The sequence below is a fragment of the Leuresthes tenuis genome, unplaced genomic scaffold (assembly GCF_036924035.1).
Source record: "Leuresthes tenuis unplaced genomic scaffold, fLeuTen1.0.hap1 SCAF_1, whole genome shotgun sequence".
NCBI classification, from domain to species: domain Eukaryota; kingdom Metazoa; phylum Chordata; class Actinopteri; order Atheriniformes; family Atherinopsidae; genus Leuresthes; species Leuresthes tenuis.
The window spans coordinates 4,674,928-4,699,817 of record NW_027325355.1 but is presented as its reverse complement, the minus strand read 5'-3'; the positions used below and the strand labels follow the sequence as shown (position 1 = coordinate 4,699,817).

Genomic DNA, 24,890 nt, shown 5'->3' with positions numbered 1-24,890 from the left:
ACAACACGTACAAAGCTAAGTTGTTTTTATTATTTGTAACATGAAATGATACACATGGAGCACAGTTTAAAGAAGCGTCTCACACTTATGTTTGCATTCACTGTAAATGTTACTTACAGGTGAGTCACTTAGAGGTGGTTTCAGTGGATAATCCTGGCCTTGGGATGCGGACGGGGCTTCAGTTGGCTGTGCAGCAGATTCCGGCTGATTGGGCGGGATCCTGGATATGCGCTTCTTGTGTGGCAGCTTGGGTGGTGCGGTGGACTCAGGCAGCTTGAATGGTGCGGTGGACTCAGGCAACTTGGGTGGTGCGGTGGACTCTGGCAGCTTGAGTGGTGCGGTGGACTCAGGCTGCTTGGGTGGTGCGGTGGACTCAGGCAGCTTGGGTGGTGCGGTGGACTCTGGCAGCTTGAGTGGTGCGGTGGACTCAGGCTGCTTGGGTGGTGCGGTGGACTCAGGCAGCTTGGGTGGTGCGGTGGACTCTGGCAGCTTGGGTGGTGCGGTGGACTCTGGCAGCTTGGGTGGTGCGGTGGACTCAGGCAGCTTGGGTGGTGCGGTGGACTCAGGCAGCTTGGGTGGTGCGGTGGACTCAGGCAGCTTGGGTGGTGCGGTGGACTCTGGCAGCTTGGGTGGTGCGGTGGACTCTGGCAGCTTGGGTGGTGCGGTGGACTCAGGCTGCTTGGGTGGTGCGGTGGACTCAGGCTGCTTGGGTGGTGCGGTGGACTCAGGCTGCTTGGGTGGTGCGGTGGACTCAGGCAGCTTGAATGGTGCGGTGGACTCAGGCAGCTTGGGTGGTGCGGTGGACTCTGGCAGCTTGGGTGGTGCGATGGACTCTGGCAGCTTGGGTGGTGCGGTGGACTCTGGCAGCTTGGGTGGTGCGGTGGACTCAGGCTGCTTGGGTGGTGCGGTGGACTCTGGCAGCTTGGGTGGTGCGATGGACTCAGGCAGCTTGGGCAGTGAAGAGGGGTGAAAAAGCCTTTGGGAAACACTGGAGTCTGGCAGCTTTACCTTGTCTCTGGACCCAGAATCTTGAGTCTTAGACTCCTGGGACTAAAAATGTATCAAATTTTTTATCTTATATTATGACTTATTTACATAAAACTACTTCATATAAATTGACTGATGTTACTTACGTTCCACAGCCTCGCATGCAGCTACCATCTCAGCTTCATCACCGGGCCATAATGAAGGACTAGACTTAGAGGTGCTTTCCTGCAGTTGCTGGACAATAAGTCAGTGTAACAATCAGAATGTATGATATACCATGTTTCACTTACCAAACACAAACAAGCTTACTTACAACCCTGAGTATTTTTTTATTTTCTGTGTAATTCTAACCTTTCTCTTTCTGAACACTTACTTTCTCCTTCTCATAAATATACTTTCTGAAGCTCTTCATCGTCACACTTGTGATGTGGGTCACCGGTGTGTTCAACCACTTCCTCACTGAGCTGTAGGCCTTCTGTGCTCTGTCTCTCTCGCTGTCAGTGAACTGCTCTGGCTTTTTCTTTAATCTTCCATGCTGACTGTAGAGCTCCCACATCTCCTCAAAGCTGCTGTCCTCGAAGACTTTCTGACCATAGATGCACCTGTCGATGTTTGCCTCAAGGACAATGGAGACTTGTGGGAAGCTCTCTTCATACTCAGCGAGGAAGTCTTTCACCCACTGGTTCACTGCCTCTCCTCTCTTTTGTGTGCTTGACTTCTCTACCCTGTGCTTGTCAATTATGCTGGAATGATATATATTACCTTAATTCAAACAAGCATCATTTATATCATCAGACTGTGACAAACGGATTAGTAATTGAACCAAGAATGAAACAGATGTGTAAACATGCCACCAAATTTGTCTTAAATCTAAAATGCTTACTACTTCATGTAGCCCACATCGTTTCCCACAAGCCAGTGGAATGGTGCATTTTTGTATTGACCAAACGGCACTGGCAGCTTTCCCAGGCACTGCTGACGGGATGGAGCAGTGATAGCCTCCGCTTGAAGGAGCTTTTCTGCGTGGGCCAGGGCAGTGGCTTGGTTCAGCAGCTCCGGGGGAGGTGAGGGGAAGACCAGCCTTTTATCCCGATAAAGACGGGCCTCTTTGCTCGCCATCAGAATGGCCTGTTGCCGATTTTCAGGAGCATCTGGGTTGGCAATGCAGATTGTGGGGTTTGCCATCTAGATAGTTAAACAATGTTATTCTCCAAAGGGAAATTTATTGGGGCAGCAATTCATATTAGCAGTAAAGTGGCATTACATCTTGGTATTAAATGTCTGTCTGCCTATCGAGATAAGACAAGAACTTTATTAATCTATTAATTTATCAGCGCTATTGAGAGGTTGTATTGCACCAGATAATGAATGTAATTGTACATGGTAGTAATAATAATGATAACACTGAATAGTGAAAATAATGAAAAGTGAAATAATATTGCACATACAGTTAAAATATTGCACATCGTACATTGCACATGATATTGAATATCTATATATCTGTTATACACACACATGTATAGCTGATATGTGGGCTATATATAGATATATGTATATTCCTGTATAAATATATGGAGAGGGAGATGTGTATGCACACACGTGCGTACAAAAACATACATGCGTACAAGCATACATACAATACATATATGTGTTTTGGTTGACCCATTTAACGCGATACAACGACTATAAACGGACTTTTCGGTAATATGAGTGTAAGAAAGAAAATGTTTATGTTTAAAAAGAGTCTTCAGTTAAAATTTACGACGACTTTTTACCGAGTGGGAGAAGCTTCTTATACTTACCTTTCAATGAAAAGATTATCACAGAAAAACACTACGGTTAACTCCGTCAAATTTGTAGCAAATTATCTTTCTGTTTTTAACTTCTTTAACAGATAAACTGTCAAAGTCATTGGCAAAAACAATGTCCAAATTTCGCTCGCACCGTCTCTTCGCTTTCTCTGACATGTGATTAGCTGCCTGGTGAGTCCGGCGAAGCTATTGGTAGTCTACGGTCAAAGGTCAGTGAGCCACCTGATTGGTCAGTGAACAGAGCGATTCAATTGGTTTTCTGTGGTAGCTTTGCACGACCGTGGAAATGTGGGAATCTCGACTGCATAATTTGTGGTAGTGGGGGACTGCGTTCGCACTGTCCCATGATCAACTTGTTCAAAGAAAAATATCAATCCTGAGAGTTTAATGTAGTAACAGTTACATGGAACAGTTTTTCACATCAGTTTACATCAAATCGATCTTGATTCTTAACTTTTTTCTCTCTCTCTCTCTCATATATATATATATATGTATATATATATTATGGCATGCCGTTCAGGAAATTAATCTTTGAATATATGGAATGAAACTTTGAATATATTGAATGAAACTCTGAATATATTGAATGAACCTTGAATATATTGAATGCAACTCTGAATATATTGAATGAAACTCTGAATATATTGAATGAACCTTGAATATATTGAATGAAACTCTGAATATATTGAATGAACCTTGAATATATTGAATGAAACTCTGAATATATTGAATAAACCTTGAATATATGGAATGAAACTTTGAATATATTGAATTCAATTCAATTCAATTCAATTTTATTTATATAGCGCCAGATTACAACAATTGTCATCTCAAGGCACTTAAGTAATATAGTCCAATTCAAGCCAATTGGAATTCAATTCATTGTAATCATAATCCAATTAATTCATATAGAGCTAATTCAAAAAATTAATATCCTAGCTAAGGAAACCAACAGATTGCACCGAAATGTGTCTTCAGTCCAATCTCCCGTCCTGAGCGTGCCTGTGGCGACTGTGGAAAGGAACGACTCCCTTTTAACAGGAAGAAACCTCTGGCAGAACCAGACTCAGGAAGGGTGGCCATCCGCCTCGACCAGCTGGGGTTTGAGAAGACAGAAAAGAGGGAAAAGAGGGGGGAAAAACACCATAACGCCATTCAAAGGATATCTGTTGGAACAGGGAAACATAGGTTAATAACCACAATAATGTCACATGTACATAAAATCAATTTTGAAATTAAACAGGGGAAAAAAGAGAGCAAAGTGAGGAAAGGTGTGACAGATGAGGTCCCCCAGCAGTCTAAGCCTATAGCAGCTTAACTATGGGATGTTTCAGGATTACCTGAGCCATCCCTAACTATAAGCTTTATCGAAAAGAAAAGTTTTAAGCCTAATCTTAAAGTGGAAAGGGTGTCTGCTTCCTGGACGTTTACTGGCAGCTTATTCCACAAGAGAGGGGCCTGATAACTGAAGGCTCTACCTCCCATTCTACTTTTAGAAACTCTGGGAACAACAAGTAAACCTGCAGTTTGGGAGCGAAGTGCTCTGTTAGGAAAATATCTTACAATTAAATCTTTAAGATATGATGGAGCTCGGTCATTAAGAACTTTATATGTGAGAAGAAGAATCTTAAATTCTATTCTGAATTTAACAGGGAGCCAATGAAGAGAAGCTAAAACTGGAGAAACATGATCTCTCCTGTTAGTTCTCATCAGAACTCTGGCTGCAGCATTTTGGATCAGCTGGAGGCTTTTCAGAGAATATGTGGGACAGCCCAATAATAAGGAATTACAGTAGTCCAATCTTGAAGTAACAAATGCATGAACTAGTTTCTCTGCATCACCTTGAGACAGGATGTTCCTGATTTTTAGCAATATTACGAAGGTGAAAGAAGGCAGTCCTAGAAACCAGTTTTATATGTGCGTCAAATGATAAATTCTGGTCAAAAACAACTCCAAGGTTCCCCACTGTAGAACCAGAAGCCAAGGAAATACCATCCAGAGCAACTATATAACTAGACAATTTCTCCCTGAAGCGCTCAGGTCCAAAGAGAACAACCTCAGTTTTGAATGAATGAAACTCTGAATATATTGAATGAAACTTGACTGATGTCAGACTTCACGGAAGTGCCTGCAGCCATCTTGTCTAAGGTGTGGATACTGTGGCGAAAAGCGAATGACAATTTGTCAGTCCGCTCGTAATTTGCAGGATGAATATTAAAGTATGAGGACATCATTAACACACTGGCGAATGCATGTACGGGCCAAAATTCTCCCGATAACCCTGCCCGTTCTTCTAACGAAGAAGTTGTGGCAGACTTATATATCCTGAGCGTGCCTGAGGCGACTGTGGAAAGGAACGACTCCCATTTAACAGGAAGGAACCAGACTCAGGAAGGGTGGCCATCTGCCTCGACCAAGTGTTTTTTGTTTTTACCCCCAAAAAAACCCCACTTTGCTTTAAACCTTTATATTGTCAAGCATTTAGATGACTAAGAGCATAGTTTGCCTGTGGAAGGGGTTCCATGGTGTAAAGGTCAGCACTCTGGACTTTGAATCCAGTGATCCGAGTTCAAATCTCGGTGGAACCTTCAGTTGTGCGCTGTCATGTTTGTGTTCTGGAAAGAAAATGAGTGGATGAGGTTAGTCAGTTGTCAAGTCACACCAGAGTGAGTTATTGACCAATTCCAAAGAGAGGGCTTAAATTGGTTAATGTTGAAAAAGTGAAACATTCAGCTGAGAGGGTCTGTGCTATTTACCTTCTCACCTCTGTGTCACTAATTGAATCTATTTGATTTCTTCTTCCATATCAATTTGTAATGCATATATTTTTCCATGCTCTCCATTTGGAATTTGGACACAGAAGCCAAAGGAGAAGGAAACAGGAAAAACAATCCCATGGTATCAATCAGCGACAAGGAGAACTACTCAAAAGCCTGCATAATTAACCCGGTGCCCACCCATGGGCCAACCAATCATCCAATCAAGGAGCAGCAATTTCTGCCTGCCGGGATCTGAGCGTCAACTCCATGCGGTGCGCACAAGTTGGTGCTGATTTAGGAAAAAGAGGATTGTACAATTTTACTCCTTGGTATGGATACTCTTTCAAAAAAGTCCAAAAAATGAAATATGTGGTTGATAAAACTGTGTGACTCAGTCCTTCAACACAAAAGGCAGGCAAAGGAAAATCAGCTGTCCTCTCCATCTAATCATGGGAGGATGGCCTGACTACGATCAGGGACCTGAGCAGCAAAGAATAGATAGACATGATAAATATTTATGTATATGTACACACTAGTCTCCAATACTACTATGATAAAAAGAGATCCAATGCACAGGTCCAAGTTGTACAGGAATGTGTTGTAGAAATTTGTTCTATATTTTTGTTGTAAATCCACAACAGGTTTCATCATCTGCTAATCCTGGAGGAGACACTAGTTGTAAAGGAATTTATCAATACATAAAGATGCTTATATTATAAGACTGAAACACCCTTGAACAGCAGATCACTGTAAAGACATACATATAATATTGTGATTATGTCAGTGGAAATGTAAAGTCAACAATATTGTTGACTTTACATTTCTTTTAACATCTTGTAAAAATATAACAATGTAAACATAAAAACAGCAACCTCAAAACAAAACATAGCATGTTACCTGGATGGAAAACCATGCGTCTCTACAGTCTGAAGGAAGAAATCTTGGGCTGTTGATGCCTTGTTGTTATTGGCAGCGTGTCGGTACATGATCTTTGTGAGCATTTGGAAAACATAAAAACCACATAAAAAACACATTAAACATTAACTACAATAATATAAGAATAATAAATGAATGAAATATTGTTCCATGTGTGATGTTAGACTTAAAGCTATACTTACCTTTCTGGCATGTAGCACAGCACTTAGTAAAAATTTAAACATGAACAACTCCCCCTCCCTCCAAAGTCTCACCCTCTTCCCCCAGCCTGACCTGTGACGCTCCCCTCCTCCCTGACGTGTGAGGTGAGAAAGTGATGGTGCGTTCCATCTCCCCCGGATGTCGGAGCGGAGAATGTTGTCAAGTTATCAGCGGTCCAGTTACCACGTCCATCAAGGCTATTCTTGTGCTTGCCGTGTCCGAATATAAACAACTTGTGATCTACCAGGCTAATGTTAGCACGGCCTGCGTTGTAGTTCGCGTGTAGTTTCAACACCTGGTGGCTTGCTTTTACATTTTAGTGTGCCATAAGCTTATTAGGAGCATTTTAAGATTACAAAAGGAAAGTGTAGAATTGCCAGAAAGAAAAGTATAGCTTTAACAAAATTAAGTTGAATATTATATCACACACTATAATCTCCATGGGGACACTGACCTTTCTTAAAAAAACATCTATTCCAAACATTACCACACCATATCTGTGAAATAAAAATGTATCAATTGTTTAATGCAGCTACATCGTGGTCCATTACACCAGATTCCAGAAATCTGCAGAATGTATGCCATAGACCATTTTTTAAATTAATATATAAATATATAATGTCCATGTGATGTCCTTTGCTGTCAGCTTACCTGATCAACTTGTGGTTGGTATCTATATGTACGAGTGACAGAGGAGCTGCGACATTGTAGGTCCTTCTCACAACACATCCGAGGCTTGTCATTCTCTGTAGTATTCTTAGACTATCAACCCGGTGCATCGAATCCCACACTCTGTCCACTGAACTCTGTGGCCTAAAGCCCTAAGACGACCTTTTCCCATTTTGTGACCTGTAGGAAAAGAAGTGAAAACCACTTTTATTTAAGATATATTGATTGATAATCATGTGAACAAACAATTTAGGCATTTCACTTTTTCTCAGGTATACATGCTATGATGACCGTTGTTATGATAATGTCCAGGACTCTCCACTAAGGCACAGACTAGAAAATTGAAAAAATAATATTGATAGCCTTTAGGCTATAAAAATAGCAGTCATTAAAGTAGCCGGCCCTCAGCTAGACTTAGTTGTGGAGGCTATATGGCCGGCAGCCGGTGCCTGTGGAAAGCCCTGTCATTTCAAATGTTACTATTATGACACAAATCTTTTTATAATGCTATGGACAAGTGCATGATATAATTCAAAGAAAAACTTTCTGTAAAAAGCACCAACCAAAATTCTGGGAGTCTTGCTTGATGGCAGAGACCAAGCTGTCAAGTTCATCATCTGTCATTTTACTGTAGCCTTCCCTTTTTGAGAGGCCCCACTGTCGCATTCTGCGTTTCAGTGTTCTCACTGATACACCAGCAGTGTGGAAATACAGGGGACAGAGAGGTCAATTTCAATCAAATGCTGGACGTGGTCTTTGGAAAAAAACATATGCCGGCTTGTTCACAGATACGAGACTTGTGTTCTTTTCACTGATTTTTACTGTGGTCTTCATCGTCGGCTTTCACCACAAGTACACCGTAGAACTGATAAAACACAAATGATGTACAAATATTACATTACACATGCCTCAACTAAAAGAAAATATATTATTTACAAACACAAACTTACATACCACTTCGGCCTGCAAGTGGACAAACCGGTAAACTTAAAACCGCTTATGGTCTTCGTTGATTGCTTTCTTAATTGGATCCATATCAATGATACCAGTTTACCGGACCGCTTTTTAAAACCGGAAGTGACATCACGGTCACCTTAAACTAAACTTATCAAGTTTTAACTTTTAACTTTTACCTAACACCAAATGTTATTAACTATATCCTTTAAACATTGCTAAACAATAAATATAAACATCAAAACACTTAAAACAAACGTGTTATACGGACTTCCTCTATGGCCATAAAATCATAGCTGCATCTAGTGGCGAAACATAAATATAACTGCCGTTAAATTGCCTATTTGACAGTTTAAAGTGGCTGCACGTGCACTTTTTCTATCTGGCCTCAGTACATTTCTGAAATGTATTCATTTGTGTTTGGAAAACATTGGAAACTTTATTTCTGAGCCCACATCAGTGGGTTCTGGTTGTTAACACATAAATGAGGAGACAGTTCAGTGTGTGAGGATAAAAGCAGAGGAGAACCTGGGACATCTGAGCAGATCTGGGATCAGCACCTTGGATATCAGCAGGGATTCTTAGGAAGGAAGGAAATGGGATGAATCTGCAGACTGCAGGAAGATCTGTTAACAGTCTGCAGACTAACGTGAGACAATAATATTTGTGTGTGTTTGGTATCCAGAAGAATTCAGACAGATGAAGTCACTGTGAGCTGAGCAGTGCTGGAAGATGATATGAATGAGTGACCTAAATGAGGTTTATGTGTGCGCTCATTTCCAGTGTTTGACAAAGATTGAAAAGTGAATTTATTTGACTGATTCCTTCCCAATGTGATGTATGTCAAGAAGCTGTCTGTGTTGAGTGAGCAGCAGCGCCTCCTGCAGGTGTAAAAAACTTACAGCACCTCATATTCCCAGGCGGTCTCCCATGCAAATACTAACCAGGCCCAACCTTGCTTAGCTTCCGAGATCGGACGAGATCGGACGTGTTCAGGGTGGTATGGCCGTAAGCGAGATAATCAGTCACAAATCAGCTTTTTATAGATGCTGAAACAACATCTATTACTGTGTTCTGACTTCTAAAATATAATGTAACTGTTTAAAAATGAGCAATTTGTGATGATTTCATCTAACTAAGCAGCCTCGGTCTCTCTGTGTGACGCTGAACACAAAACTACACACAGGGAACAGAAGAGGTCAACAGACACAAAGTTATCTGAGAGTCTCACTTTCAGCTGCAGAGAACCAACACGAGAGAAGAACATGTGCAGGATCAGCATCAGCCTCTCAAGCCAATTATGTGAAAAACTAGAAGAAACATATGGTTCCAGCAGCTATATAATATATATTTGTCATGGTGACTTTTGCTTACAGACAAACCACCCTGAACACGTCCGATCTTGGACACATGAGGAAATTGGTCATCTTCAGCTGCTGCTGCTTTGTTGGCAGACATGAAGTGATCTGAGAGTCTCAGTTTCAGCTGCAGAGAATAATTACTTCAGGGAAGAAGATGTGCCCAATACAAGTCAGCCTTTCTCGGCAATTATCTGGTTACATAGAGGAACTGTATGATTCCAGTACCTATATAATGCACATTTGTCACAGACATTGTTGCTTACGGCCACACCACCCTGAACATACCCGACCTCATCTGATCTCAGAGACCAAGCAGGGTTGGGCCTGGTTAGTACTTGGATGGGAGACTGCTTGGGAATACCAGGTGCTGTAAGCTGTTTCTCTTCTCTCGACCACCTGCATGTCTTTTGTTGCAACGTCTGATCACCCTGTGACACATGAGGAAGTTGGTCATCTTCAGCTGCTGCTGCATTGTTGGCAGACACGAAGTGATCCGAGAGTCTCAGTTTCAACTACAGATAATAATCACATCAGGGATGAAGATGTGCCCACTACAAGTTAGCCTTTCTCGGCAATTATCTGGTTACATCGAGGAACTGTATGATTCCAGTACCTATATAATGCACATTTGTGACAGACATTGTTGCTTACTTCCACACCACCCTGAATATCCCCGACATCGTCTGATCTCGGAAGCCAAGCAAGGTTGGGCCTGGTTAGTACTTGGATGGGAGACCGCTTGGGAATACCAGGTGCTGTAAGCTTTTTCTCTTCTCTCTACCACCTGCATGTCTTTTGTTGCAACGTCTGATCACCCTGTGACACGTGAGGAAGTTGGTCATCTTCAGCTGCTGCTGCTTTGTTGGCAGACACGAAGTGATCTGAGAGTCTCAGTTTCAACTGCAGGTAATAATCACATCAGGGATTAAGATGTGCCCACTACATATCATTCTTTCTCGGCAATTATCTGGTTACATAGAGTAACCATATGATTCCAGTACCTATATAATGCACATTGTTCACAGATATTGTTGCTTACGGCCACACCACCCTGAATATGCCCGACCTCGTCTGATCTCGGAAGCCAAGCAGGGTTGGGCCTGATTAGTACTTGGATGGGAGACTGCTTGGGAATACCAGGTGCTGTAAGCTTTTTCTCTTCTCTCTACCACCTGCATGTCTTTTGTTGCAACGTCTGATCACCCTGTGACACATGAGGAAGTTGGTCATCTTCAGCTGCTGCTGCTTTGTTGGCAGACACGAAGTGATCTGAGAGTCTCAGTTTCAGCTGCAGGTAATAATCACATCAGGGATGAAGATGTGCCCACTACATATCAGCCTTTCTCGGCAATTATCTGGTTACATAGAGGAACTGTATGATTCCAGTACCGATCTAATGCACATTTGTCACAGACATTGTTGCTTACGGCCACACCACCCTGAACATGCCCGACCTCGTCTGATCTCGGAAGCCAAGCAGGGTTGGTCCTGGTTAGTACTTGGATGGGAGACTGCTTGGGAATACCAGGTCCTGTAAGCTTTTTCTCTTCTCTCTACCACGTGCATGTCTTTTGTTGCAACGTCTGATCACCCTGTGACACATGAGGAAGTTGGTCATCTTCAGCTGCTGCTGCTTTGTTGGCAGACACGAAGTGATCTGAGAGTCTCAGTTTCAACTGCAGGTAATAATCACATCAGGGATTAAGATGTGCCCACTACATATCATTCTTTCTCGGCAATTATCTGGTTACATAGAGTAACCATATGATTCAAGTACCTATATAATGCACATTTGTGACAGACATTGTTGCTTACAGCCACACCACCCTGAATATGCCCGACCTCGTCTGATCTCGGAAGCCAAGCAGGGTTGGGCCTGGTTAGTACTTGGATGGGAGACCGCTTGGGAATACCAGGTGCTGTAAGCTTTTTCTCTTCTCTCTACCACCTGCATGTCTTTTGTTGCAACGTCTGATCACCCTGTGACACATGAGGAAGTTGGTCATCTTCAGCTGCTGCTGCTTTGTTGGCAGACACGAAGTGATCTGAGAGTCTCAGTTTCAACTACAGGTAGTAATCACATCAAGGATGAAGATATGCCCACTACATATCAGCCTTTCTTGGCAATTATCTGGTTACATAGAGGAACTGTATGATTCCAGTACCTATATAATGCACATTTGTCACAGACATTGTCGCTTACGACCAAACCACCCTGAACATGCCCGACCTCATCTGATCTCGGAAGCCAAGCAGGGTTGGGCCTGGTTATTACTTGGATGGGAGACCGCTTGGGAATACCAGGTGCTGTAAGCTTTTTCTCTTCTCTCTACCACATGCATGTCTTTTGTTGCAACGTCTGATGACCCTGTGACACATGAGGAAGTTGGTCATCTTCAGCTGCTGCTGCTTTGTTGGCAGACACGAAGTGATCTGAGAGTCTCAGTTTCCGCTGGAGAGAATAATCACGACAGGGAAGAAGATGTGCCCAATACGCATCAGCCTTTCTCGGCAATTATCTGGTTACATAGAGGAACTGTATGATTCCAGTACCTATATAATACACATTTGTTACAGACATTGTTGCTTACGGCCACACCACCCTGAATATACCCGACCTCGTCTGATCTTGGAAGCCAAGAAGGGTTGGGCCTGGTTAGTACTTGGATGGGAGACCGCTTGGGAATACCAGGTGCTTTAAGCTTTTTCTCTACCAACTGCATGTCTTTTGTTGCAACGTCTGATCACCCTGTGACACATGAGGAAGTTGGTCATCTTCAGCTGCTGCTGCTTTGTTGGCAGACACGAAGTGATCCGAGAGTCTCAGTTTCAACTACAGATAATAATCACATCAGGGATGAAGATGTGCCCACTACAAGTTAGCCTTTCTCGGCAATTATCTGGTTACATCGAGGAACTGTATTATTCCAGTACCTATATAATGCACATTTGTGACAGACATTGTTGCTTACTTCCACACCACCCTGAATATCCCCGACATCGTCTGATCTCGGAAGCCAAGCAGGTTTGGGCCTGGTTAGTACTTGGATGGGAGACCGCTTGGGAATACCAGGTGCTTTAAGCTTTTTCTCTACCAACTGCATGTCTTTTGTTGCAACGTCTGATCACCCTGTGACACATGAGGAAGTTGGTCATCTTCAGCTGCTGCTGCTTTGTTGGCAGACACGAAGTGATCTGAGAGTCTCAGTTTCAACTGCAGGTAATAATCACATCAGGGATTAAGATGTGCCCACTACATATCATTCTTTCTCGGCAATTATCTGGTTACATAGAGTAACCATATGATTCCAGTACCTATATAATGCACATTGTTCACAGATATTGTTGCTTACGGCCACACAACCCTGAATATGCCCGGCCTCGTCTGATCTCGGAAGCCAAGCAGGGTTGGGCCTGATTAGTACTTGGATGGGAGACTGCTTGGGAATACCAGGTGCTGTAAGCTTTTTCTCTTCTCTCTACCACGTGCATGTCTTTTGTTGCAACGTCTGATCACCCTGTGACACATGAGGAAGTTGGTCATCTTCAGCTGCTGCTGCTTTGTTGGCAGACACGAAGTGATCTGAGAGTCTCAGTTTCAACTGCATGTAATAATCACATCAGGGATTAAGATTCAATTCAATTCAATTCAATTTTATTTATATAGCGCCAGATTACAACAATTGTCATCTCAAGGCACTTAAGTAATATAGTCCAATTCAAGCCAATTGGAATTCAATTCATTGTAATCATAATCCAATTAATTCATATAGAGCTAATTAAAAAAAATTAATATCCTAGCTAAGGAAACCAACAGATTGCACCGAAATGTGTCTTCAGTCCAATCTCCCGTCCTGAGCGTGCCTGTGGCAACTGTGGAAAGGAACGACTCCCTTTTAACAGGAAGAAACCTCTGGCAGAACCAGACTCAGGAAGGGTGGCCATCCGCCTCGACCAGCTGGGGTTTGAGAAGACAGAAAAGAGGGAAAAGAGGGGGGAAAAACACCATAACGCCATTCAAAGGATATCTGTTGGAACAGGGAAACATAGGTTAATAACCACAATAATGTCACATGTACATAAAATCAATTTTGAAATTAAACAGGGGGAAAAAGAGAGCAAAGTGAGGAAAGGTGTGACAGATGAGGTCCCCCAGCAGTCTAAGCCTATAGCAGCTTAACTATGGGATGTTTCAGGATTACCTGAGCCATCCCTAACTATAAGCTTTATCGAAAAGAAAAGTTTTAAGCCTAATCTTAAAAGTGGAAAGGGTGTCTGCTTCCCGGACATTTACTGGCAGCTTATTCCACAAGAGAGGGGCCTGATAACTGAAGGCTCTACCTCCCATTCTACTTTTAGAAACTCTGGGAACAACAAGTAAACCTGCAGTTTGGGAGCGAAGTGCTCTGTTAGGAAAATATTGTACAATGAGATCTTTAAGATATGATGGAGTTCGGTCAGTAAGAGCTTTATATGTGAGGAGAAGAATCTTAAATTCTATTCTGAATTTAACAGGGAGCCAATGAAGAGAAGCTAAAACTGGAGAAACATGATCTCTCCTGTTAGTTCTCATCAGAACTCTGGCTGCAGCATTTTGGATCAGCTGGAGGCTTTTCAGAGAATATGTGGGACAGCCCAATAATAAGGAATTACAGTAGTCCAATCTTGAAGTAACAAATGCATGAACTAGTTTCTCTGCATCACCTTGAGACAGGATGTTCCTGATTTTGGCAATATTACGAAGGTGAAAGAAGGCAGTCCTAGAAACCAGTTTTATATGTGCGTCAAATGATAAATTCTGGTCAAAAATAACTCCAAGGTTCCTCACTGTAGAACTAGAAGCCAAGGAAATACCATCTAGAGTAACTATATAACTAGACAATTTCTCCCTGAAGCGCTCAGGTCCAAAGAGAACAACTTCAGTTTTGTCTGAATTTAAAAGCAGACAGTTCTGAGTCATCCAGGTCTTTATGTCTTTAAGACAGGCTTGTAGCCTGACCAACCTGTAGGTTTCATCTGGTTTCATAGATAAGTACAGCTGAGTATCATCAGCATAACAATGGAAATTTATGCCATGCTGTCTGATAATGTTACCTAATGGAAGCATGTATAAAGTAAAAAGAATCGGTCCAAGCACAGAACCCTGAGGAACTCCATGACTTACTCCAACGTGTGAGGAAGATTCCTCATTTACAAGAACAAACTGGAATCTATCAGATAAATATGACTTAAACCAGCCTAATGCAGTTCCTTTAATCCCAATAACATGTTCAAGTCTCTGTAACAGAATGCTGTGATCGATCGTATCAAATGCAGCACTGAGATCCAACAGGACAAGCACAGAAACAAGTCCGCTATCAGAAGCTAACAGGAGATCATTGGTAACTTTCACCAGTGCCGTTTCTGTGCTATGATGCACTCTGAATCCTGACTGAAACTCTTCAAACAGATTATTTCTATGTAAATGATCACAAAGTTGAACTGCAACTATTTTTTCAAGAACTTTGGACAAAAAAGGGAGATTGGATATAGGTCGATAATTAGCCAACACTTCTGAATCAAGAGTAGGTTTTTTTAAGTAAAGGTTTAATTACAGCAACCTTAAAAGTCTGAGGTACATATCCTATCAACAAAGACCGATTGATCAAATCCAATATGGAAGTGTCAATTAAGGGGAAAACCTCCTTGAACAGTCTGGTTGGGATTGGGTCTAACATACAAGTTGATGGTTTAGAAGAGACTATTGCTGTTGTTAGCTCAGAAAGATCAACTGGACAGAAGCTGTCTAAATACAATTCAGGTTCGAAAGATACTTCTAAAGCTGCTCTACTTGATGATACATCAGTGATAATAATGGGAAGGATTCCATTAATCTTCTCTCTGATAGAAACAATTTTATTGATGAAGAATCTCATGAAATCATCACTGCTGAGAGTTAAAGGAATACATGGCTCAACAGAGCTCGGAGTCTTTGTCAGTCTGGCAACAGTGCTGAAAAGAAACCTGGGATTATTCTTATTCTCTTCTATCAATAATGAATAATACGCAGTTCTAGCTTTACGAAGTGCTTTCTTATACGTTATTAAACTATCTTTCCAGACTAATTGAGACTCTTCTAAATTAGAGGAACGCCACTGTCTCTCCAGCTTTCTTGCAGTCTGCTTTAACGCACGCAGCTGTGAATTATACCAAGGAGCCAACCTCTTCTGACTGATTACCTTCCTTTTCAGAGGGGCAACATTGTCCAGTGTTGTACGCATTGAAGCTGTAGTGCTGTCAACAAGAGAGTCAAGTTCTACTGGAGTAAAATTTAGGTAGCCATCCTGTGTCATATCAGCACATGGCAGTGAAGAAAAGGATGATGAAATCAACTCTTTAAATCTGGTTACAGCATTCTCTGACAGACACCTTCTATATGTAGAATTCTTCTCAGAAACCGTGTAGTCAAGTAATGTAAATTCAAAAGTTATTAAAAAATGGTCAGACAAGACAGGGTTATGAGGGAACACTGTTAACTGTTCACTCTCAATGCCATAAGTCAGCACAAGGTCAAGGGTATGATTAAGGCAGTGAGTAGGTCTGTGAACACTTTGAGAAAATCCAATAGAGTCTAATATAGAATTAAAGTTAATATTTAGGCTGTCATTTTCAACATCTAAATGAATATTAAAGTCACCCACTACAATGACTTTATCTGTACTCAGCACTAACTGGGATAAAAACTCTGAGAATTCAGACAGAAACTCAGAATAAGGGCCAGGTGGACGATACACAACAACAAACACAAGAGATTTTTGTGATTTCCACTTTGGGTGGGAAAAACTGAGAATCAGAGATTCAAAAGAGCTAAAACTAATCTTGGGTCTAGGACTGATTAGTAACCCTGATCTGAAGATAGCTGCCACTCCTCCTCCTCTACCTGTGGTTCTAGGAACATGAACATTTAAATAGTCAGAGGGAGTTGATTCATTAATGCTAACATGATCCTCCTGCTGCAGCCAGGTTTCTGTAAGACAAAATATATCAATATGATGATCACAAATCAAATCATTCACTAACAGAGACTTCAAAGGGAGAGATCTAATATTCAGCAAACCACATTTAATAGTTTGATGTTTTTGTTCAGTTAAAGTTTTTGTTTTAAATTTTTTTTGCACAAGAGGATTTGCTCCTTTTGTGTTTTTTGATTGAGGGGGGGGCAGCATCAGGTGGGAAGCCGCAGAGAAGTGTGTAAGACTACAACTCTGCATCCTGGTCTCAACCCTGGGATGTCATGTTTTTGGATGACTAATAAATTCGTCCATATTTCTAGAAATGAGAGCCGCTCCTTCCAAAGTGGGATGGATGCCGTCTCTCCTCATCAGACCAGGTTTTCTCCAGATAGATTGCCAATTATCTATGTAGCCCACGTTGTTTGCTGGACACCATCTAGACAACCAGCGATTGAATGAGGACATGCGGCTAAACATGTCATCACTGGTCAGATTTGGCAGGGGTCCAGAGAAAACTACGGAGTCCGACATTGTTTTGGCAAAATTACACACCGATGCAACATTAATTTTAGTGACCTCCGATTGGCGTAACCGGGTGTCATTACCGCCGACGTGAATAACTATTTTACCGTATTTACGTTTATCCTTAGCCAGCAGTTTTAAATAGGATTCTATGTCGCCCGCTCTGGCCCCTGGAATGCATTTGACTATGGTCGCTGGTGTCTCTAATGCCACGTTTCTGACTATAGAGCTGCCAATTACCAGGGTTTTCTCCTCAGCGGGTGTGTCGCTGAGTGGGGAAAATCTATTAGAAACGTGGACAGGTTGATGGTGAACCACGGGCTTGACTTTAGGACTATGACTCCTCTTCCTGACAGTCACCCAGCCACTCTTAAGTCCCGGCTGCTCGGGATCTGCTCGGGGACGACTAACAGAGCAAGCTACGCTAGGTGGCTCCGCACTGACTAAAGGGGCCTGGCTCGCTATCGGGTGGTTTTCAACAGTGCAGAGCCGAGTTTCCAATTCAGAAAGCCTTGCCTCCAAAACTACAAAAAGACTACATTTGTTACATGTACCATTACCACTAAAGGAGGCAGAGGAGTAACTAAACATCTGACACACGGAGCAGGTGAAAGCAGGAGATAGAGGAAGAGAACTGGTAGCCATGCTAAGCTAGAGAACCAGATACACCGCTAAAAAGTGAAAAATAAAGACTAAAGATCTGTAAGAGTGAGCGTTAGAATATAACAAGTATGGGATAGAGTTAACTATGCAAGATGTGTAAATTATAGGGAGAAATAAGGTGATTATTAGTAGTTCAAGGAGAGCGAGAACTGTCACAGTGCACACACACAAAGCAACAGGAAGTGATGCAATACGTCTTACCGCAAAGCAAAGCCGTCAGACCCAGAATCCTAGAAGATGTGCCCACTACATATCATTCTTTCTCTGCAATTATCTGGTTACATAGAGTAACCATATGATTCCAGTACCTATATAATGCACATTGTTCACAGATATATTTGCTTACGGCCACTCCACCCTGAATATGCCCGACCTCGTCTGATCTCGGAAGCCAAGCAGGGTTGGGCCTGGTTAGTACTTAGATGGGAGACTGCTTGGGAATACCAGGTGCTGTAAGCTTTTTCTCTTCTCTCTACCACCTGCATGTCTTTTGTTGCAACGTCTGATGACCCTGTGACACATGAGGAAGTTGGTCATCTTCAGCTGCTGCTGCTTTGTTGGCAGACACGAAGTGATCTGAGAGTCTCAGTTTCAACTACAGATAATAATCACGTCAGGGAAGAAGATGTGCCCAATACGCATCAGCCTTTCTCAGCAATTATCTGGTTACATAGAGGAACTGTATGATTCCAGTACCTATATAATGCACATTTGTGACACACTTTGTTGCTTACGGCCACACCACCCTGAACATGTCCGACCTCGTCTGATCTAGGAAGCCAAGCAGGGTTGGGCCTGGTTAGTACTTGGATGGGAGACTGCTTGGGAATACCAGGTGCTTTAAGCTTTTTCTCTTATCTGCACCACCTGTCTTTTGTTGCAACGTCTGATCACCCTGTGAAGTTAAGCAGGGTCGGGCCTGGTTAGTACTCGGTTGTTCTACTGTACTTCTCTACAAAAACTAAAGAGGAAGCTGCTGTCCCATCAAAATTCAACGTCTTCAAGATCAAAAAAGAAGTCCAGTTGCTCTTATGAATACTCTCCATCATTTCAGTTTATTTCTGACATTCAGCTTTTCATAGCACATGATGACTGTGTTGAAAATATGTGCAACAATGTAAACCACCAAGATATTCTGAATAATAATTGTATTTATTTTCACTGAGGCTTGTGTAAACCACAGACTGTATTTAGTGTAAACTGTGTTTTCATTACTGAGCTGATCTCATTCACCTGATGACACTCCTTAACTGTCACTGTTGAAAAATCCCTCCAATCATTTATAGTTTAGATAGAAATTGTTAGAAACGATTGTTTTTAATGTCCCTCATCAGGATGTAGAGTCATTACTGTGGTGAAGGAGTTTGTCCAAGTTTGTGGTTGAGTTAATGTCTGAAATCATGGGGGATGGATGGTAACATCACCGTCCTTTTGTCTTTCAGATCAGTGCAACTTCTTCAGGTCTTTGGTTGCATGGATGTTATTATCATGCAGGAGTCTTGAGGTCAGAGGTCAGTTTGGGATCTGTCTGAAGCCTCAGTTGAAAGAAACAGAGTCGTTATCTTCTATCACCATCTGGAGCCTCCACTTTTTGTCTTCTACACCTTTGCCTGTCCCCACACACGTTACATTTCAGACCTCAACCATCTGAGCTGTGAAACATCTTCTGCTTCAGATGCTCATCACAGATAGAAGTTCTGACAGGATCTCCCACTCCTCCATTATAGATGTACAGAAATCCCTGCAGTGGTTTAGAGTTCAGGGTTTTGGGGGCATCAGATGGACCGTGATGTTGTCAGAGTACAGTCACGTTATTTCAGGTTAATATATTAAAGCCACTTTTTCTCTCACGTTCATCCCTCTGTCCAGATAAAAATGATGCTTTTCTCCGCTTAATAACTGAGCTCATCAGAGGTAAAAGTAATCCTGCCTCCTCAGTTTAAATCCCCTCACTGACCAGGATGTATATAGACTTAGCTGCATAACAGCATGATCATAAAATAAAGCCTTTATCAGCACCTCAGACTGCAGCCTAACATGAAATGTTATCTGAGCCGCACAGAAATCACTGATCTGCTCAGCTGGGTTTTCTCACTTCTGAACAGATGTTTGCTGTGAAGCGTTTTGTTGTTTCCTGCCAACTGAAAAAGGCTGGAAAAGAAGTCATTCTGCTGTTTTATGCTGTTTGTGTTTTCAGTGTGGACAAGAGCGGACAAAACACCACAGGAACTCCATCTTAAGATGCAGCTTTTTTTCTACACAGAGACAAAGAGACAAAGAGGGTTTCTATCAGACTCAGCCTGAAGACACCAGTCAGCATACAGAGCTCGATAGATAGATTATGATCAAACATGTCTGATGCAGTCAGTTTGCAGGTTAGGGGTCAGCTCTGCAGGTTTTTACCTCTTCTGAAGTCCAACAGCCGTATGAGAGCTCATGTTTCATGTCACGCACTTGAATGCATCAGTCTGAAGATTCAGGTGAGCATTTCAGCAGAAGATCATGATTTATGAATTTCAAGCTGCTGCAGAGCAGGGCTGATTATACAAATATAAATGAAAAGCATGAAAATACTAAGAAACAGCAACATTTACATTTCCTGTACAGCTGCCTGCTAAAGGTATCGGACAATGTTGATCTGATAGATGCAGAGAAACCAATTTTCTTCATGTTGAGCTTTAAGTGGAAGGTTAATGAATTTATCTTTCCCTTCAACAGAGAACAAATAAGAATTCAACAACCCCTTGAACAATCCTGCCTGGATTGAGGTGAAACCAGCACTGTTCCCTTGTTCCCTCCCCAAACTGATCTGAAGCTGGGAGGATGTGTGAAACCATTGTGTGATAGTAGAGGAGCTCTTAAGTGAAGATCAGCTGATCAGCTGCAACAAAAGGAGGTGGAATTAGTTTTGTATCACAGCACAGACGGTGTTTCTGCTCTGAGAGTCACACACTGCTCTGCCAAATGGAGGAAATGGCTCAGAAAAGGGTTAAACTGGACCTGGAAACCTTCTCTTGTTCGATCTGTCTGGATCTACTGAAGGATCCGGTGACTATTCCCTGTGGACACAGCTACTGCATGAACTGTATTAAAGGCTACTGGAATGGAAAGAATAAGAAGGGAATTCACAGATGCCCTCAATGCAGGAAAACTTTCACACTGAGGCCTGTCCTGGAGAAAAGCACCATGTTAGCTGATTTAGTGAAGCAGCTGAAGAAGACTGGACTCCAAGCTGCTCCTGCTGATCTCTGCCATGCTGGACCTGAAGCTGTGGCCTGTGATTTCTGCTCTGGAAGAAAACTGAAAGCCATCAAGTCCTGTTTATTCTGTCTGGCCTCTTACTGTGAGAAACACCTTCAGCCTCATTATGATGTGACTCCATTCAAGAAACACAAGCTGGTGGAGCCCTCCAAGAGCCTCCAGGAGAACATCTGCTGTCGTCATGATGAGGTGATGAAGATGTTCTGCCGTACTGATCAGAAGTCTATCTGTTATCTCTGCCCTGTGGATGATCATAAAGGCCACGACACAGTGTCAGCTGCAGCAGAAAGGACTGAGAGGCAGAGAGAGCTGGAGGGGAGTCGACAACAAATCCAGCAGAGAATCCAGGACAGAGAGAAAGATGTGAAGCTGCTTCAACAGGAGGTGGAGGCCATCAATCCGTCTGCTGATAAAACAGTGGAGGACAGTGAGAACATCTTCACCGAGCTGATCCGTCTCATCCACAAAAGAAGCTCTGATGTGAAGCAGCAGCTCAGATCCCAGCAGCAAACTGAAGTGAGTCGAGTCAAAGAGCTTCAGGAGAAGCTGGAGCAGGAGATCACTGAGCTGAAGAGGAAAGATGCTGAGCTGAAGCAGCTCTCACACACAGAGGATCACAACCAGTTTCTACACAACTACCCCTCACTGTCAGCACTCAGTGAGTCCACACACTCATCCAGCATCAATACCGTCCTCTGAGGTACTTTGAGGATGTGACAGCAGCTGCGTCAGAGCTCAGAGAGAAACTACAGGACATTCTGAGAGAGAAATGGACAAACAGCTCACTGACAGTCACTGAAGTGGATGTTTTACTGCCAGAACCAGAACCAGAGCCAAAGAGCAGAGCTGCCTTCTTAAAATATTCATGTGACATCACACTGGATCCAAACACAGCAAACACATATCTGTTAGTGTCAGAGGGGAACAGAAAAGTGACAGTAATGAGACAACCTCAGTCTTATTCTGCTCATCCAGACAGATTCACAGAATGGTGTCAGGTCCTGAGCAGAGAGAGTCTGACTGGACGCTGTTACTGGGAGGTGGAGAGGAGAGGGGGAGGAGCTGATGTAGCAGTCGCATACAAGAACATCAGCAGAACAGGGAATGAATGTGGATTTGGACATAATGACAAATCTTGGGCATTAAAATGTTCCCAAAACAGTTTTGAATTTTGGTCCAACAAGATGAAAGCCTCCATCTCAGGTCCTCAGTCCTCCAGAGTAGGAGTGTACCTGGATCACAGAGCAGGTATTCTGTCCTTCTACAGCGTCTCTGAAGCCATGACTCTCCTCCACAGAGTCCAGACCACATTCACTCAGCCGCTCTATGCTGGAGTTAGGATTGGATGGACTGGAGCCACAGCTGAGCTGTGTGAAGTGAAATAAAGGTATTCAGTCAGTTTGTTGCTGAGAGTTCATTGCTGTGATGTCTCTGCGCTGCTGTTCTGTTGTTTATTTGCTTCTTTTTCCTGTTTCTGCAGCCATGGAGGATATCACTGCTAATGCTGAGTTTTATTCACAGAAAGATTTCTCCACATGAAAATCTAAACTTCTCTGAGCTCTGAATGTTAGTTGAATCCTTGTGTTGATGTGTTTGTATGTTGTTGTTTCTCTTCCACTTCATGGAGCCAAACAGAGAAATCAGCAGACCTTCCTTTATCACAGATTCTTTTCACATCTCATCACTTTGTAAATGTGAAAATAATTCTGCAGTTAAACTTACTTTGATCTGTTTCAGAGATCAAATGTTGCTGCTGCTTTGAAAACTCTCAGTAATGATCTCCTTGGTAACCCAGAAACTAAATGTTCTGATTCTGGATGTTTTTTCTGGAAATAATAAATTGTGGATTCCTCCTGATCATGAATTGTGTTTCTGTGAAAATGGGAGTGAGGCTGTCACACCACCAGCATCCCTCATGGTGGCAACACACGGCGGCAACAAGTAACTGCTTTGTTTCAGAGATATTTGTTGAAAGCCATCTGTGGCTGGAAGAGTTGCTTTGGTTCAGGATCATATTCTGGGTTTCACCTGTTTGCTCACAAACGCTTCAAACTTGTTTCTGAATGTGTTCTGAGATGTTGGAAGAAACTCAGAAAACAAAAAGAACAACATGAAACCTCAAAGTGATTCAAATCAAAGCTAAATGTAACAATATTATATGATGTCAGTCATTACAGGAGATGTCATTTGTTCTCAGAGACAAGAAGTGGAAGAAGAATTCTTGGACAAAAGTTACAGAATCAGAACCACAGAGATTTTTTTTCAGGTAAAAACTGTAGATTTACTTTTTATTTTACTCAAACTACAAAAACATTCGAATGAAAACATACCTGAATGTAAAAAATAGAGTGAATGAGGCAGAATGTCACACTTTGGAATAACGTGTTATGGAATGATTAAAGGTGATGTGTGTGATCTTACATCATATTCTATGATCTGATTCTGTTCTTTCTGATATTTTTTAGTATTAGTCTGAATGTGCTGAAGTTATCAGATGAATGTAGTGGACTAAAAGGTACAACAGAGTCTCTGAATGTAGTGGAGCACAAATAGAAAGTAGCACAAGCTAAAAATACTGAAAACATTGTAATTATGTTCAGTATATTTAGTCACTTTCTGCTGCTGTCAGCGATGGACTTTTCAAAGAAATCTGACTCAGCTTTGATCATTAATGAGAATATGATGAAGAAAGGATGATTTCATCTAAATGAATAAAAAGGTTTTGTGGTGGGGCTGAGAACTGTTTAACTCTCATTGTTCTGTTCCACGTATTGTTTTTGGATCATCACAGGTACGAGTTTGGGTGTAGCGGGTCAGAGTAAAGTGGAGTTTCCAGCAGACTCCTCAGTTTCAGTCGGGTTTGGAGACCACAGATGGAGAGGTGACTGCGCTGTTTGGTCTGCCACTTATTGATAAAGTTAAAGTTTACAAAAAAACAAACAATAACAGGAAGAAGTTCCCTGAAAGCAGCATCAGTGTTACAGGTTGTGAGTCCTGTGAACAAACTGACACAGTGTGATATTACAGATGTTTAAATCTCTTTTCTCATGTCGTCCTGCAGGTTCACAGCTGAAATCTGAAAACTAACAGAGGACGCCTTCATCCTGCTCACAGGGATGTTAGGTTAAAGCTCCTGTTCTGTTCATTTAGACTGAACTCTGCCTGTGCTCTGCTCACTTTGACTCAGAACATCTTAGCTGATTTTAAGTCGTAATACAGACATATTACCTAAAGTCTCTTTCAAGTATTCACAGCTTGTAGGCCTCATTGAACTGAGTTTATACAACTAATTTCAATAAACCAAAGAACACCCTCAGACAGATACTGGTTCATCCAAAGGATTAAACACCCAAACACAAACTGGGTGGTGTTGTGTATGCAGTGCAGCAAAGACCTCTTTATAGGAGAGACCAAACAACAGCTCCACGAGCGCATGGCACAACATAGGAGAGCCACCTCTTCAGGTCAAACTCAGCAGTGCACCTACATCTCAAGAAGAAGGGACACTCTTTTGAGGACAGTAATGTCCACATCCTGGACAGAGAAGAGATGGTTTGAGAGAGGAGTCAAGGAAGCCATGATCATTGGAATCACACAGTCTTAAAGTGGAGCTTCTTCTTCTGTTTCTATGCAGCTGAGCACTCACATCATGATGATGTAATGAAATAAATTTAATTTCACATCCAACAAGGTTTAAAGTTAATATTTATCAGCTTTGATGCTGCTTCCACATCTCTTATTGTCTTTAATGCAGCTTCAGCTGTTATTTGATGT

The 24,890-nt window shown here is 42.2% G+C and overlaps 1 protein-coding gene, 6 non-coding genes and 7 pseudogenes across 7 annotated transcripts in view; 13 read left to right on the top strand and 1 right to left on the bottom strand.

Moving 5' to 3' along the window:
• LOC140294513 (protein NLRC3-like) overlaps nt 1-24,890 on the top strand; it is a 1,060,349-nt gene that overhangs the window by 598,501 nt on the left and 436,958 nt on the right. The gene's annotated exons all lie outside the window — the stretch shown is intronic.
• Nucleotides 5,315-5,386, top strand: trnaq-uug (transfer RNA glutamine (anticodon UUG)). The gene has a single exon. It is a non-coding gene; the product is annotated as a tRNA-Gln (tRNA).
• On the bottom strand, nt 9,213-9,331 carry LOC140299249 (5S ribosomal RNA; annotated as a pseudogene).
• Nucleotides 9,936-10,054, top strand: LOC140298469 (5S ribosomal RNA). The gene has a single exon (XR_011914113.1). It is a non-coding gene; the product is annotated as a 5S ribosomal RNA (ribosomal RNA).
• Nucleotides 10,324-10,442, top strand: LOC140289378 (5S ribosomal RNA; annotated as a pseudogene).
• Nucleotides 10,712-10,830, top strand: LOC140288605 (5S ribosomal RNA). The gene has a single exon (XR_011912176.1). It is a non-coding gene; the product is annotated as a 5S ribosomal RNA (ribosomal RNA).
• On the top strand, nt 11,100-11,218 carry LOC140302917 (5S ribosomal RNA; annotated as a pseudogene).
• Nucleotides 11,488-11,606, top strand: LOC140298551 (5S ribosomal RNA). The gene has a single exon (XR_011914187.1). It is a non-coding gene; the product is annotated as a 5S ribosomal RNA (ribosomal RNA).
• Nucleotides 11,876-11,994, top strand: LOC140298113 (5S ribosomal RNA). The gene has a single exon (XR_011913790.1). It is a non-coding gene; the product is annotated as a 5S ribosomal RNA (ribosomal RNA).
• Nucleotides 12,264-12,382, top strand: LOC140300830 (5S ribosomal RNA; annotated as a pseudogene).
• LOC140295379 (5S ribosomal RNA) lies at nt 12,645-12,763 on the top strand (annotated as a pseudogene).
• On the top strand, nt 13,026-13,144 carry LOC140303215 (5S ribosomal RNA; annotated as a pseudogene).
• LOC140297807 (5S ribosomal RNA) lies at nt 18,196-18,314 on the top strand. The gene has a single exon (XR_011913509.1). It is a non-coding gene; the product is annotated as a 5S ribosomal RNA (ribosomal RNA).
• LOC140288952 (5S ribosomal RNA) lies at nt 18,584-18,702 on the top strand (annotated as a pseudogene).